The sequence below is a fragment of the Balaenoptera borealis genome (genome assembly GCF_965194805.1).
Source record: "Balaenoptera borealis genome assembly, chromosome: 7".
NCBI classification, from domain to species: Eukaryota; Metazoa; Chordata; class Mammalia; order Artiodactyla; family Balaenopteridae; genus Balaenoptera; species Balaenoptera borealis.
In genome coordinates this window covers 26,235,404-26,253,458 of record NC_138864.1, presented here as the reverse complement: position 1 = coordinate 26,253,458, position 18,055 = coordinate 26,235,404, and the positions used below count along the sequence as shown (strand labels likewise).

The 18,055-nt window shown below is 36.4% G+C and overlaps 1 protein-coding gene across 7 annotated transcripts in view; it reads left to right on the top strand.

Moving 5' to 3' along the window:
• The window catches only part of MAGI2 (membrane associated guanylate kinase, WW and PDZ domain containing 2), a 1,331,631-nt gene that overhangs the window by 94,564 nt on the left and 1,219,012 nt on the right, over nucleotides 1-18,055 (top strand). The gene's annotated exons all lie outside the window — the stretch shown is intronic.

Here is an 18,055-nt window from a genome sequence, read left to right as displayed (position 1 = left end):
CCAGAGGCTGAGCTTCAGCCAATCAAGGGATAATAGAGAAAAATTTAGCAAAATGACTAGTGATAAGCACTGTATATGATTAACAGAAATAAGACTAAACCAAATATGTGGATCAGATGACAAATCAGAACATAAACTGTATATGCCTTGACAATTTAGAAATATACAAATAAAAATTGGGAGAGTAAGGGAGACAGTATTTTGGCACTTTCTTACAAAACTAAACATGCCACTACCATATGTAGAATACCACAGGTACACTATTCACTGAATACCTCGTCTGTAATAATGTGGAGACAAAGGATATTGTATAAAGTTGAAAAATCAAGCAATAGAATTCTAACTTGGTATTGTTATATAACTTAACAGTGTAAAGATGGCAATAAACCATCTTTACAATAAAACAGTAAAAAAAGATTGTTTTAAAACTCACACACAATTTCTAAATAGCTAAAATTAGAAATGCTGAACAATTTGTAATGACAACACTGATTTTTAAAAATTGTGCATTAAAAATTGAGTAATCCTTTAAACAAAATAATGAAGTAAACATAATATTTCTCTTGAAAAGATACTCAAGATAATTTATGCCAAAACATAACCATAAAATATTACTGCACTTCTCTGTACTTACTTTTGAGAAAATTTAGTATACTGCATGGAATCATGGATAAGTTGAAGGCTATAAACCTAAAGAAAATAATAAGTAGTACAAATAGACTTTTGGTAGCCCATACACACTTTTGTGGTTGTTGAATTAGTGTCTTTTGCTTGACTTTGAATGCTTCTGAAAAGTAAAGGATGTACTGTCCCTTACCAAGAAGTGGGTGTACCTCCATGGGTTGATGGAGAAGTCCTGTCTCTCAAGGAGCAACTCCAAGGCTCTCCTTTCACTTAATTTGGGTTGCAGGAGAACTCCGGGCTCTTTGATCTCAAGGGAGCAAAAATCTATTACAGAGTGTAACATGGTATACAATATATTTTGGGGGTCCCAAACACTTGTGAGAATCTGATTAAAGTGATAGGACCTTTCTCCAGGAAATGCACATGTGACATTTTGCCTATAACTGCATGGGGCCTCTGAAGCTCATCCAAAGAAACCCTCTTGGTTTATAATCCCCAGCTTAAAGACCCTGATTTAAAAAGTTCTTTGAACTTAGGTCAGAATCTCTACTGTTGATCTGGCTGGTCAGAACCACAGTCTTATTCTTACTGAAATGAAACATTCCAGTACTACAGCAGTAGTTTGCCAAGGGGAATAATTAATCATTATGAATCCGAAAGGGTCTTTTTTTCTATTGTAAAATGACTAACATTGGAGAACATTTACCACATGTCAAACCTACTGGTAGACACTATCACAAAGGGAAGTTTCCTGGTCATTGCAGCTCAGTCATCACTTGTCCTAAAAATAGGTAGAAAGATGTTCCTGGTCACTAGCTTCACTCTCTTGCATATAGCTCAGCATGATAGTGATGCTGAAGTGAGCATATCCGGGATGTCTGACTAGTAGGCCGACACCACACCACAATTAAGGATTCAGTCACCCCTGTGGCAGGTAGGCAGGACTGAGTCCTGTATTCCATCCTTAGCCAGAGATTAGACTATGCTTTGAGAATGAGCATTGTCCGACATAGTTTTCTCTGTGGATATTGTGGTTCAGTTTGGAGAACAGAGAGCACTTCTGCCCAGCAGATTTTCACTGTGCTTTTTTTAGAGGTGATGTAATAGGTACCCAAGGTAAACATAGGTCAAGGTTTACAGATTAAAGTCATCCCTTTAATTGTATCACGAAAGACAGATAATCTTGATCTCAAATCTGAACCAACTCCTCAGATTACTTCATTCAAATCTGGGTGCATCTCTTTCTGTACTGTTGACTTACACTGTAGCTCCTCTTTGCGATTTTCTTTATCTTCATCTGAAGTGAAACCCAGGACATGTATAGGAGCGTGCTCAAAATATTAAACTTGCTACTTGGCCCCCTGCAGGGCCAATGCAGCAGAGACTCATATGCTCCAATTTGTTTTTGCACTTCTATAGAATTCACAATGAATTTCACACATCTTTCAAGATATAAACATCACTTGAAAATTTTGTAAATTTAAAGACTCAGTGAACTAAGTGGATTTTGGGTATTTGTCTAATAAAGGTTTTAAGTACTAGGGAAAATAAATAGAGAATAATGTTCCTAGTTACCAAAATCCTCAGTAGATTTCAGTTAATTTTTTTCTTTGTTTGTAACTTAATAACTGAAAAAATGTTACCTTATTTTAAATTAGTATTTTGTGCAATTTTCATTTGAAATATATTTATATATTGTATAATTCTGGGCTTTGAAATTTGTCAAATAGATTTACTCATCTTTTGTCCATTAAGGATGTAGTAGTATCCTTAAGATAATACAGTTACCTAAGTATATATTTTGGGTTTTCTTTAATCTATTTTCTATATTTTTTACTCTTTTTCTGACATTAAGTTTTTTTGTTTGTTGTACCAAAGTTTTTGCAATTTTATATTATCACATACTTCTGCCTTCCCTTTGTAATTTCTTCCATTGCTTCAATGTTTATACTGTACATTTTCCAATTTTTTTCTTCTTGACCTTGAGAATTCTCTAGCTTTATCCAAACTATCAGTGATACACAGCAGGAATTTTTTTTCTTTTCTGTGCATAAACCATGGTTACTGATATTCACTAAAGCACGGTGCAAAGAATTGAAATGCAGTTTGAAAGCACAGCCTAAAAACTCTGCTCTGATAAAAGTAAACTTTGCTAAAATCATTGTAGCTCTTTCCATTTGGTTAAGAGAGTGATTCATGTTGTTAATTTTGTAAGGTCTTCAGAATAATGTGCATGCATTAGAGGGGAACTTCCCCAAAATTGAAAATGACCTTCACAATGTACATTTATATTTATGTTGTTCTTTTGCAAAGATGATTCATCAGTTCATAGATCAGTAATGTAAACCAAGAAACAAATCACTTATGCTTGAGAAATTTCAATGTGAATGTTAAAATAGACTTTTTCTTACTATTTTAAAACCACTTATTTCTGACCACGTTTGAATGTTATTAAAACAGCCCCTGAAACTTATTTGTAATTATACATGTTGTACATGTATAATTGAATTGTACTTTCAAGAACAATCTGATAAAGATGGATAGGGTACTAGAATTTAATCACTCTTGAGGCCAAATTGTGTCATCATTACAGTTTCCCAGTTACAGGTCTTTGATAGGAAGCATCATGTGGTTGGTATTTTAAAATCTCCTATGTCGAAGATTTTCAACTAAGTTCTCTGACAAAGATTTTCAACTAAGCTTTCTGAAATTTCAAGAGTAACATGGCTGGAGGCAGAGATTGTAATGCTATAATACTGTTTCCAAAAGGATACCATAGTTCCTTAAAAGAGAAATCCTACTTCCTGGGCTTACACAGGTGTGCTTTAGTAGAGAGTCCCTTGACAGTCTGACTCAGAGGAATATTCACATTGTTTAACGACTGACACAAGTGCACAACCAAGGCCTCCTGCAGTACCAGATGTTACTTTGTGGTGACTGAATTGTGGAGAGATCAAGAGAAGGACTGAGATGGCTCGGGGCAGTATCTATTATCACCTGGTATGGAACTATCTCAATATTTATCAGTTTAGCTGTACCTGGGCACACAGGTGAATATACTCACCTTGGTCTAACATAGTTAGACCTCAATGTTTATCATGACACAGAGTCAGCAACAGTAACTCTCTGTTTTATCATGCTACTCTTACACTGGGACAAAACCTAAAAACAGTGCATCTGAAGAACTGAAGTCAGGAGAAGGAAATTTTCCAGTCTTTGTTACAAGTCTCTAGAATGAAAGTGGTGGGGAAAAATTAATTGACGGGAACATTTACCATACCCTTTATTGGCTCACCCCTGAGGTCTGCCTACCCAGGTCACACGTTGTGGTTCATACTGTGAACTGAGAATTGAAGATCATCTATTCCTACTCCACTCCTGTCAGTCTTTGGAGCCATCCTGAGATTTATTTCCAAGAAAACCATTAACTTTTCTGCTATGTGATCTACCAACAAATTCCTGTCCATGCAACACATTGTTGTGTAAGAGCTATACCTTTTAGAATGGAATGTAAAGAGCTGTGACATCAGGAAATGTCTCAAATTTTAAATTAACTCACTCTAAACTTCCTTATTTGTGGAGTACTTTTCTTAGAAATCTTCAATCCCCGGCTGAGATAGGTAAATGGAGCTCAAAACTGGCCAAAGATTCAGGTAGCTAATTTTAGAGAGTAGCTTTCATTTTGAGAACAATGTTTTCATTTTATTTTTGTGATTAGGTGATTAAGTTAAAGAAATGTCTCAAAAATTCTTGTGGATCAGAAAGTCAGGGGAGAAAAACTATCCTGTAAAATTATTGTAATTTTATACTCTTTCTTTTAATTTTTCTTATTTCTGATTCTCCTTTAAATTACACCCCAATACCTGGGGTTGTTTTTCTCATTCAAGCAACAGAGGTACTATGATTTTCCCATTAAGAAACTAGCTAAAGACATATAAGTTTCAAGAAAGACATTAAAATTCTCCTCTCTTTTAAAATTTCATGACAATTCATTTCAAACCCTAATCTTATATTTTTCCATTTTATTTTGATTTTTATATATTTTCCTAGATATCTTATAGAATTTATTGAACACCTTGGTATACCATAACAATGAGCTAAATGCTCAAGGAGATACAGAAGAAGTACATAATGCCAACTTTGATGTCAATTAGTGAAACATTTGACAACAATAAAAATTGCATTTGAAAGCATTATTCTATGTAAGAAATTGTGAGAGACGATATATGAATAAGTTCTAACTTTAACATAATTAAAATTCAAAATGAGATTTTTCAGCCTGTTGGGAACTGAAATGACCATTTTTCTATTATGTGATTCTTAACCATGTCCACTGACATTTATCAGTATATAAGTATTGTGCTAGACACTTAGATATACATTTTCTTATGCAATATTCACACTCCACTGAGGTTGGTAATATTAGCTCTGTTTTATGGATAAGGCAATGAAGCACTAAAGTTACATAAGAAGTAAGTGGCAGAACCAGAGTGTGAATTCAGGTCTCCTAACTTCAAGTCCTTTCTTCTGTCCAGTGTCATAGCTGACTCTCGAAAGTGTTTACTAGATTATATATGGATGAAATGGATGATAGATGAGTAATTGGATAGCGAATCTATTTCATTGTTTACTCATAGTATATTATCATGAAATTCAAAAAAAATAGTTGATTACTTTAAAATTCTTAGATGATCATATTGACTTGCTGTTACTTTTTTAAGCCAATTATTTTCTTCTGCTTGAGCTGAAAGTGTTATTATTATTTTAGATTAATTGATGTTGGTATATTTTAACTTTATTGTCTTTTGTATTTTTATATAATGTGAAAATGTTTTGAAAATGACTCTGGTTATGAAATTAATTAAACATCCAACAAAATCACCTTTATGCCTACATCAATAATTTAAATGGATTTGAGTATGTTTTAAGACTCTTGTTTATTAACTCAGGGAAATAATATACATTATTTAATAATCTGTGCCTATATTACATGATTCCCAAGTGCACTTTCCCTTGTTTAAAAAGATTTATATTTAAAATGGAAAACATTTCAATGGTCCTAAATTCTACTTGCAACCTTAGTTTTTCAAAAAGGAGAAAAGACACGCCCATTTGTAAGAATAAAAGGACTTTTCTTAATTTCCATAAAGTTAAGAAAACAGAATTCCTATCACAGATTCAGTTTTTATGATCTGGAAAGGCTCAGTGAATGAGTTACCTTCTGACACCAAGTTCATAAGACTACCCTTGAAAGTCCCACAGTGTAACTAATCTTACTCAAAATGATTTTTATTAAGTGGTGCCTCCTGAACATCGAATAGGGGTGGCAATTATGGGGAACTTGGAAATATTGGTATATTCCTAATAGCAGCAATGAACTGCTGAAAAGTGGAGTGAAATTATAATTGTAAAAGTATTTTAAACTTTTAAAATTAGGTTTTTTGAGGAAGAGATACTGAAGCTTGGAAGGCTACAAGGATCCAAAAGTATGCATATAAAACAAATAAAACAAATATTCTCAATAGAGTAGTTTCATAGATATAGACTTTATGAGACAACAACCTGATTAATATGGAACTGTAGAAAAATACAGGGCAATAATGCAGCTTATTTTATGACCTAAATGTGGTTTAGAAGTCAAGCTATATAAGCCTCCAAAGGAAAACCCGTTGGGTCTGTGCAGACGATTGATAAGAATTCAGTTTGTCTGAAAGAAGTAAAATGGGCAGAGGAGTGTACCTGTACATCAAGACGATATATTACCTACATGGAAATCTATGGGCTGGGAAGCCATGTGTAGTATAATGTATCATTAATATAAAAGAAGAAAGGAATGGAATATTGCCTGGTCAAGTGAAGGGTGTTGATAACTGTTAGTGAACACAGATATCAGTAAGATGTAATACAGAATAGGGATGGAAAGGGTCATGTAATCAGGTATGCATTAATATTTTCTTTTACATCTTTATTGGAGTATAATCGCTTTACAATGTTAGTTTCTGCTGTACAACACAGTGAATCAGTTATATGTATACATATATCCCCATATCCCGTCCCTCTTGAGCCTCCCTCCCACCCTCCCTATCCTACCCCTCTAGGTTATCACAAGGCATCGAGCTGATCTCCCTGTGCTATGCAGTAGCCATCCATTTTACATTTGGTAGTGAACATATGTCAGTGCTACTCTCTCACTTCATCCCAGCTTCCCCTTTCCACCCTGTGTCCTCAAATCCATTCTCTACGTCTGCATCTTTATTCCTGCCCTGCCACTAGGTTCATCAGTACCGTTTTTTTAGATTCCATATATATGCGTTAACATACAGTATTTGTTTTTCTCTTGCTGACTTACTTCACTCTGTATGACAGACTCTATGTTCATCCACTACATTACAAATAACTGAATTTCATTCCTTTTTAGGGCTGAGTAATATGCCATTCTATATATGTGCCACATTTTCTTTATCCATTAATCTGTCGATGGACATTTAGGATGTTTCCATGTCCTGGCTATTGTAAATAGTGCTGCAATGAACATTGTGGTACATGTCTCTTTTTTTTTTTTTTTAACATCTTTATTGGAGTATAATTGCTTTACAATGCTGTGTTAGTGTCTTCTATATAACAAAGTGAATCCGCTATACATATACATATATCCCCATATCCGCTTCCTCTTGCATCTCCCTCCCACCCTCCCTATCCCACCCCTCTAGGTGGTCACACAGCACCGAGCTAATCTCCCTGTGTGATGCAGCTGCTTCCCACTAGCTATCTATTTTACATTTGGTAGTGTATATATGTCAGTGCTACTCTTTCACTTTGTCCCAGCTTACCCTTCCCCCTCCCCGTGTCCTCAAGTCAATTCTCTGTGTCTGCTTTATTCCTATCCTGCCCCTAGGTATGTCAGAACCATTTTTTTTTTTTAGATTACATATATATGTATTAGCATACGGTATTTGTTTTTCTCCTTCTGACTTACTTCACTCTGTATGACAGACTCTAGGTCCATCCACCTAACTGCAAATGACTCAATTTCGTTTCTTTTTATGGCTGAGTAATATTCAATTGTATATATGTGCCACATCTTCTTTATCCATTCATCTGTCGATGGACAATTAGGTTGCTTCCGTGTCCTGGCTATTGTAAATAGTGCTGCAGTGAACACTGTGGTACATGTCTCTTTTTGAATTATGGTTTTCTCAGGGTATATGCCCAGTAGTGGGATTGCTGGGTCATATTGTAGTTCTATTTTTAGTTTTTTAAGGAACTTCCATACTGTTCTCCATAGTGGCTGTATCAGTTTACATTCCCAGCAACAGTGCAGGAGGGTTCCCTTTTCTCCACACCCTCTCCAGCATTTACTGTTAGTAGATTTTTTTGATGATGGCCATTCTGACTGGTGTGAGGTGATACCTCACTGTGGTTTTGATTTGCATTTCTCTAATGATTAGTGATGTTGAGCATCTTTTCATGTGTTTGTTGGCAATCTGTATGTCTTCTTTGGAGAAATGTCTATTTAGGTCTTCTGCCCATTTTTGGATTGTGTTCTTTGTTTTTTTTTAATATTGAATTGCATGAGTTGCTTGTATATTTTGGAGATTAATCCTTTGTCAGTTGCTTCGTTTGCAAATATTTACTCCCATTCTGAGGGTTGTCTTTTTGTCTTATTTATGATTTCCTTTGCTGTGCAAAAGCTTTTAAGTTTCATTAGGTCCCATTTGTTTATTTTTGATTTTATTTCCATTAATCTAGGAGGTGGTCAAAAAGGATCTTGCTGTGATTTATGTCATAGAGTGTTCTGCCTATGTTTTCCTCGAAGAGTTTTATAGTGTCTGGTCTTACATTTAGGTCTTTTTTCCATTTTGAGTTTAGGTTTGCGTATGGTGTTAAGAAGTGTTCTAATTTCATTCTTTTACATGTAGCTGTCCAGTTTTCCCATCACCAATTATTGAAAAGGCTGTCTTTTCTCCATTGTATATTCTTGCCTCCTTTATCAAAGAGAAGGTGACCATATGTGCGTGAGTTTATCTTTGGGCTTTCTATCCTGTTCCATTGCTCTATATTTCTGTTTTTGTGCCAGTACCATACTGTTTTGATTACTGTAGCTTTGTAGTATAGTCTGAAGACAGGAAGCCTGAGTCTTCCAGCTCCGTTTTTCTTTCTCAGGAGTGCTTTGGCTATTTGGGGGTCTTTTGTGTTTCCATACAAATTGTGAAATATTTTGTTCTAGTTCTGTGAAAAATGCCATTGGTAGTTTGATAGGGATTGCATTGAATCTGTAGATTGCTTTGGGTAGTATAGTCATTTTCACAATGTTGATTCTTCCAATCCAGGAACATAGTATATCTCTCTATCTGTTTGTATCGTCTTTGATTTCTTTCATCAGTATATTATAGTTTTTTGCATACAAGTCTTTTGTCTCCTTAGGTAGGTTTATTCCTAGGTATTTTATTCTTTTTGTTGCAATGGTAAATGGGAGTGTTTCCTTAATTTCTCTTTCTGATTTTTTGTTGTTACTGTATAGGAATGCAAGGGATTTCTGGGCATTAATTTTGTATCCTGCTACTTTACCAAATTCATTGATTAACTCTAGTAGTTTTCTGGTGGCATCTTTAGGATTTTCTATGTAGTATTATATCATCTACAGTGACAGTTTTACTTCTTCTTTTACAATTTTGATTCCTTTTATTTCTTTTTCTTTTCTGATTGCCATGGCTAAAACTTCCAAAACTATGTTGAATAATAGTGGTGAGAGTGGGCACCCGTGTCTTGTCCCTGATCTTAGAAGAAATGGTTTCAGTTTTTCACCATTGAGGATGATGTTGGCTGTGGGTTTGTTGTATATGGCTTTTATTACACTGAGGTAGCTTCCCTCTCTGCCCACTTTCTGGAGAGTTGTTATCATTAATGGGTGTTGAATTTTGTCAAAAGCTTTTTGTCCATCTATTGAGATTATCATACGATTTTTATCCTTCACTTTGTTAATATGGTGTATCACATTGATTGATTTGCATATATTGAGGAATCCTTGCATCCCTGGGATAAACCCCACTTGGTCATGGTGTATGATCGTTTAAATGTGCTGTTGGATTGTTTGCTAGTATTTTGTTGAGGATTTTTGCATCTATCTTCATCAGTGATATTGGCCTGTAATTTTCTTTTTTGAGACATCTTTGTTTGGTATTGGTATCAGTGTGATGGTGCCCTTGTAGAGTGAGTTTGGGAGTGTTCCTCTCTCTGCTATATTTTGGAAGAGTTTTAGAACGATAGATGTTAGCTCTTCTCTAAATGTTTGATAGACTTCACCTGTGAAGCCATCTGGCCCTGGGCTTTTGTTTGTTGGAAGATTTTAATCACAGTTTCAATTTCAGTGCTTGTGATTGCTCTGTTCATATTTTCTGTTTCATCCTCGTTCAGTCTTGGAAGGTTGTACTTTTCTAAGAATTTTTCCATTTCTTGCCGGTAGTCCATTTTATTGGCATATAGTTGCTTGTAGTAGTCTCTTATGATCCTTTGTATTTCTGCAGTGTCAGTTGTTACTTCTCATTTTTCATTTCTTATTCTGTTGACGTGAGTCTTCTCCCTTATTGCCTGGTGAGTCTGGCTTATGGTTTATCAATTTTGTTTATCTTCTCAAAGAACCAGATTTTAGTTTTATTGATGTTTGCTATTGTTTCCTTCATTTCTTTTTCATTTATTTCTGATCTGATCTTTATGATTACGTTCCTTCTGCTAACTTTGGGGGTTTTTTTTTGTTGTTGTTGTTCTTCTTCTTTCTTTAATTGCTTTAGGTGTAAGGTTAGGTTGTTGATTTGAGATTTTTCTTGTTTCTTGAGGTAGGGTTGTACTGTTATAAACTTCCCTCTTAGAACTGCTTTTGCTGCATCCCATTGGTTTTAGGTCATTGTGTTTTCATTGTCATTTGTTTCTAGGTATTTTTAAATTTCCTCTTTGATTTCTTCAGTGATCTCTTAGTTGTTTGGTAGTGCATTGTTTAGCCTCCATGTGTTTGTATTTTTTACAGTTTTTTTCCTGTAATTGATACCTAGTCTCATAGCATAGTGGTCAGAAAAGATACTTGATGTGATTTCAATTTTCTTAACTTTACCAAGGCTTGATTTGTTACCCCAAGATGTGATCTCTCCTGGAGACTGTTCCGTGTGCACATGAGAAGAAAGTGTATTCCGTAGTTTTTGAATGGAATGTCCTATAAATATCATTTAAGTCCATCTTGTTTAGTGTATCATTTAAAGCTTATGTTTCCTTAGTTATTTTCACTTTGGTTGATCTGTCCATTGGTGAAAGTGAGGTTTAAAGTCCCTACTATGATTGTGTTACTGTCGATTTCCCCTTTTATGGCTGTTAGCATTTGCTTAATGTACTGAGGTGCTCCTGTGTTGGGTGCATAAATATTTACAATTGTTATATCTTCTTCTTGGATCGATCCCTTGATCATTATGTAGTGTCCTTCTTTGTCTCTTGTAATAGTCTTTATTTTAAAGTCTATTCTGTCTGATATGAGAATTGCTATTCCAGCTTTCTTTTGATTTCCATTTGCATGGAATATCTTTTTCCATCCCCTCACTTTCAGTCTGTATGTGTCCCTAGGTCTGAAGTGGGTCTCTTGTCAACAGCATATATATTGGTCTTGTTTTTGTATCCATTCAGCCAGTTTGTGTTTTTTGGTTGAAGCATTTAATCCATTCACATTTAAGGTAATTATTGATATGTATGTTCCTATTAACATTTTCTTAATTGTTTTGTGTTTGTTATTGTAGGTGTTTTCCTTCTCTTGTGTTTCCTGCCTAGAGAAGTTCCTTTAGCAATTCTTGTACAGCTGGTTTGGTGGTGCTGAATTCTCTTAACTTTTGCTTGTCTGTAAAGCTTTTGATTTCTCCATCGAATCTGAATGAGATCCTTGCTGGGTAGAGTAATCTTGCTTGTAGGTGTTTCCCTTTCATCAATTTAAATATATCCTGCCACTCCCTTCTGGCTTGCAGAGTTTCTGCTGAAAGATCAGGTGTTGACCTTATGGGTACTCCCTTGTATGTTATTTGTTGCTTTTCCCTTGCTGCTTTTAATATTTTTTCTTTGTGTTTAATTTTTGTTAGTTTGATTAATATGCGTGTTGGCATGTTTCTCCTTGGGTTTTTCCTGAATGGGACTCTATGCACTTCCTGGACTTGATTGAGTACTTCCTTTCCCATGTTGGATAAGCTTATGACTATAACCTTTTCAAATATTTTCTCAGACACTTTCTATTTTCTTCTTCTAGGACGTGTATAATTCGAATGTTGGTGCGCTTAATGTTGTCCCAGAAGTCTCTGAGACTGTCCTCCATTGTTTTCATTCTTTTTTCTGCTCCACCAGTTATTTCCACCATTATATCTTCCTGCTCAGTTATCCGTTCTTCTGCCTCAGTTATTCTGCTATTTATTTCTTCTAGAGTAAGTTTAATTTCAGTTATTGTGTTGTTTCTTACTGTTTGTTTGCTCTTTAGTTCTTCTAGGTGCTTGTTAAATGTTTCTTGTATTTTCTCCATTTTATATCTGATATTTTGGATCATCTTTACTGTCATTACTCTGAATTCTTTTTCAGGTAGTTTGCCCATTTCCTCTTCATTTATTTGGTCTTGTGGGTTTTTATCTTGCTTCTTTGCCTGAAAGATATTTCTCTGTCTTCTCATTTTGTCTAATTTAGAGAATTTGAGGACTCCTTTCCCTAGGCTGCAGGGTCGTAGTTCCTCTTGTTTCTGTTCTCTGCCCCTGGTTGTGACGTTGGTCCAGTGCGTTGTGTAGGCTTCCTGATGGGAGGGACTGGTGCCTGCATTCTGGTGTGTGGAGCTGAGTCTTTTCACTCTGATGAGCAGGGCCGTGTTAGATGGTGTGCTTTGAGGCATCTGTGAGCTTAGTATGACTTTAGTTAGTCTATGTGCTGATGCATGGGTTTGTATTCCTGTCTTGTTTGTTTTTTGGTGTGAGGTTTCCAGCTCTGGGAGCTGCTGGCAGTTGGGTGGAGCCAGGTCTTGGATTCAGATACAGGCCTCCGTGAGAACTCTCAGCAATTAATCTTCCCTGGGGCCAGGAATTCTCTAGTGGTCCAGTGTCCTGGACTTGGTGCTCCCACTCCAGAGCCTTGGGCCTCACTTCCGGTCGAGGAACCAAGAACTGGCAAGTCACTCGACCCAGAAATAAAGGAGATTAAAAAAAAAGAAAGAGTATCAAAACCCCAGACAAATGGTAAAAGTAAAATCAAACAAACAAAAATAGAAACAAGGAGACACACACACACACACACAAGAAACAAAAACAGAACCAAATAAAATAAAACGCAAAAGAACAACCAGACAAACAAAAGAACCCAAGAACGAAATGAAACAATTATAAAGAAAACTGACAAAGACACAAAAGCAAAAAACAAAACCAAAGCAGATTGCCAACTGAAGAATGAAGCAAAGAAACAAAACAAACTTACAAAAATGATATAAAAACAGAAAGAAGAAAAAAGAGAAAGGGGAAAGAAGTCAGAACAACAGAAAAGCAGCGTAAGAATAGAAATATAAAAAAATAAAATAGAAAATATATTAAAGGAGGAGATAGGTTCAAGATGTTGGAATAGAAGGACGTGCACTCACTCCCTCTTGCGAGAGCACCAGAATCACAACTAACTGCTGAACAGTCATCGACAGGAAGACACTGGAACTCAACAAAAAAGATACCCCACATCCAAAGACAAAGGAGAAACCACAGTGAGATGGTAGGAGGGGCGCAATCACAATAAAATCAAATCCCATGACTGCTGGGTTCTGGAGAACACTTATACCACAGAAGTCCACCCACTGGAGTGAAGGTTCTGAGCCCCACGTCAGGCTTCCCAACCTGGGGGCCCAGCAACAGGAGGAGGAATTCCTAGAGAATCAGACTTTGAGGCCTAGCGGGATTTGATTGCAGGACTTCAACAGGACTGGGGGAAAGAAAGACTCCACTCTTGGAGGTCACACACAAAGTAGTGTGCGCATCGGGACCCAGGGGAAGGAGCAGTGACCCCATAGGAGACTGAACCAGACCCACCTGCTAGTGTTGGAGGGTTTCCTGCAGAGGCGGGGGTGGCTGTGGCTCACTGTGAGGACAAGGACACTGGCAGCAGAAGTTCCGGGAAGTACTCCTTGTCGTGAGCCCTCCCAGAGCCCATCATTAGCCCTACCAAAGAGCCAGGTAGGCTCCAGCGATGGGTTGCCTCATGCCAAACAACCAACAGGGAGGGAACCCAGCTCCACCCATCAGTAGTCAAGCAGATTAAAGTTTTACTGAGCTCTGCCCACCAGAGCAACACCCAGCTTTACCCACCACCAGTCCCTCCCATCAGGAAACTTGCACAAGCCGCTTAGCTAGCCTCATCCACCAGAGGGCAGACAGCAGAAGCAAGAAGCCTTACAATCTTGCAGCCTGTGGAACAAAAACCACATTCACAGAAAAGTAGACAAGGTGAAAAGGCAGAGGGCTATGTACCAGATGAAGTAACAAGATAAAACCCCAGAAAAACATCTAAGTGAAGTGGAGATAGGCAACCTTCCAGAAAAAGAATTCAGAATAATGATAGTGAAGATGATCCAGGACCTCGGAAAAAGAATGGAGGCGAAGATCGAGAAGATGCAAGAAATGTTTAACAAAGACCTAGAAGAATTAAAGAACAAACACCTAGAAGAATTAAAGAACAAACAAACAGAGAAGAACAATACAATAACTGAGATGAAAAATACACTAGAAGGAATCAATAGCAGAATAATTGAGACAGAAGCACGAAAAAGTGACCTGGAAGACAGAATGATGGAATTCACTGCCACGGAACAGAATGAAGAAAAAAGAATAAAAAGAAATGAAGACAGCGTAAGACACCTCTGGGACAATATTAAACACAACAACATTCGCATTATAGGGGTCCCAGAAGGAGAAGAGAGAGAGAAAGGACCCAAGAAAATATTTGAAGAGTTTATAGTCGAAAACTTCCCTAACATAGGAAAAGAAATAGCCACCCAAGTCCAGGAAGTGCAGAGAGTCCCAGGCAGGATAAACACAAGGAGAAACATGCCGAGACACATAGTAATGAAATTGACAAATATTAAAGACAAAGAAAAATTATTGAAAGCAGCAAGGGAAAAATGACAAATAACATACAGGGGAACTCCCATAAGGTTAACAGCTGATTTCTCAGCAGAAACTCTACAAGCCAGAGGGAAAGGCATGACATATTTAAAGTGATGAAAGGGAAGAATCTACAACCAAGATTACTCTACCCAGCAAGTATCTCATTCAGATTCAATGGAGGAATCAAAAGCTTTACAGACAAGCAAAGGCTAAGAGAATTCAGCACCACCAAACCAGCTCTACAACAAATGCTAAAGGAACTTATCTAAGGGGGAAACGCAAGAAAAGAAAAGGACCTACAAAAACGAACCCATAACAATTAAGAAAATGGTAACAGGAACATACATATCAATAATTACCTTAAACATGAATGGATTAAATGCTTCAACCAGAAAATACAGGGTCGCTGAATGGATACAAAAACAAGACCCATGATTATGCTGTCTACAAGACATCCACTTCAGACCTAGGGACACATAGAGACTGAAAGTGAGGGGATGGAAAAAGATATTCCTTGCAATTGGAAATGAAAGGAAAGCTGGAGTAGCAATACTCATATCAGGTAAAATAGACTTTAAAATAAAGAATGTTACAAGAGACAAGGAAGGATACTACATAATGATCAAGGGATCGATCCAAGAAGAAGATATAACAATTATAAATGTATATGCACCCAACATAGGAGCACCTCAATACATAAGGCAACTGTTAACAGGTATAAAAGAGGATATCAACAGTAGAACAATAATAGTGGGGGACTTTAACACCTCACTTACACCAATGGACAGATCATCCAAATAGAAAACTAATAAAGAAACACAAGCTTTAAATGACACAGTAGACCAGATAGATATAATTGATATTTATAGGACATTTCATCCCAAAATAGCAGATTACACTTTCTTCTCACGTGAACACGGAACATTCTCCAAGATAGATCACATCTTGGGTCACAAATCAAACCTCAGTAAATTTAAGAAAATTGAAATCATATCAAGCACCTTTTCTGACCACAGTGCTATGAGATTAGAAATGAATTACAGGGAAAAAATTAAAAAACACAAACACATCGAGGCTAAACAATACGTTACTAAATAACCCAGCGATCACTTAAGAAATCAAAGAGGAAATCAAAAGATACCTAGAGACAAATGACAATGAAAACATGACGATCCAACACCTATGGGATGCAGCAAAAGCAGTTCTAAGAGGGAAGTTTATAGCAATACTAGCCTACCTCAAGAAGCAAGAAAAATCTCAAATAAATAATATAGGCTTACACCTAAAGGAACTATAGAAAGAAGAACATTCAAAACCCAAAGTTAGTAGAAGGAAAATCATAAAGATCAGAGCAGAAATAAATGAAATAGAAACAAAGAAAACAATAGCAAAGATCAATAAAACTAAAAGCTGGTTCTTTGCGAAGATAAACAAAATTTATAAACCATTAGCCAGACTGATCAAGAAAAAGAGAGAGAAGACTCAAATCAATAGAATCAGAAATGAAAAAGGAGAAGTTACAACAGACACTGCAGAAACACAAAGCATCCTAAGAGACTACTAGAAGCAACTCTATGCCAATAAAAGGGACAACCTGGAAGAAATGGACAAATTCTCAGAAAGGTATAACCTTCCAAGACTGAACCAGGAAGAAATAGAAAATATGAACAGACCAATCACAAGTAATGAAATTGAAACTGTGATTAAAAATCTTCCAACAAACAAAAGTCCAGGACCAGATGGCTTCACGGGAGAATTCAATCAAACATTTAGAGAAGAGCTAACACCTATCCTTCTCAGACTTTTCCAAAATATATCAGAGGAAGGAACACTCCCAAACTCATTCTCTGAGGCCACCAACACACTGATAGCAAAACCAGACAAAGATACTACAAAAAAAGAAAATTACAGACCAATATCACTGATGAATATAGATGCAAAAATCCTCAACAAAGTACTAGCAAACAGAATCCAACAACACATTAAAAGGATCATACACCATGATCAAGTGGGATTTATCCCAGGGATGCAAGGATCCTTCAATATACACAAATCAATGAATGTGATATACCATATTAACAAATTGAATAATAAAAACCATATGATCATCTCAATAGATGCAGAAAAAGCTTTTGACAAAATTCAACACCCATTTATGATAAAAACTCTCCAGAAAGTGAACATAGAGGGAACCTACCTTAACATAATAAAGGCTATATAGACAAACCCACAGCAAACATCATTCTCAATGGTGAAAAACTGAAAGCATTTCCTCTAATATCAGGAAGAAGACAAGGATGCCCACTCTCGCCAGTATTATTCAACATAGTTGTGGAAGTCCTAGGCATGGCAATCAGAGAAGAAAAAGAAATAAAAGGAATACAAATTAGAAAAGAAGAAGTGAAACTGTCACTGTTTGCAGATGGCATGATACTATACATAGAGAATCTTAAAGATGCCTCCAGAGATCTACTAGAGCTAATCAATGAATTTGGTAAAGTTGCAGGATACAAAATTAATGCACAGAAATCTCTTGCATTCCTATACACTAATGATGAAAAATCTGAAAGAGAAATTAAGGAAACACTCCCATTTACCATTGCAACAAGAAGAATCAAATACCTAGGAATAAACCTACCTAGGGAGACAAAAGACCTGTATGCAGAAAACTATAAGACACTGATGAAAGAAATTGAAGATGATACCAACAGATGGAGAGATATACTATGTTCTTGGATTGGAAGAATCAATATTGTGAAAATGACTATACTACCCAAAGCAATCTACAGATTCAATGCGATCCCTATCCAATTACCAATGGCATTTTTTACAGAACTAGAACAAAAAATCTTAAAATCTGTATGGAGACCCAAAAGACCCCGAATAGCCAAAGCAGTCTTGAGGGAAAAAAACGGAGCTGGAGGAATCAGACTCCCTGACTTCAGACTATACTACAAAGCAACAGTAATCAAGACAATATGGTCCTGGCACAAAAAGAGAAACATAGATCAATGGAACAAGATAGAAAGCCCAGAGATATACCCACGCACCTATGGTCAACTAATCTATGACAAAGGAGGCAAGGATATACAATGGAGGAAAGACAGTCTCTTCAATAAGTGGTGCTGGGAAAAGTGTACAGCTACATGTAAAAGAATGAAATTAGAACACTTCCTAACACCATCCACAAAAATAAACTTAAAATGGATTAAAGACCTAAATGTAAGGCCAGACAGTATAAAACTCTTAGAGGAAACCATAGGCAGAACACTCTATCACATAAATCACAG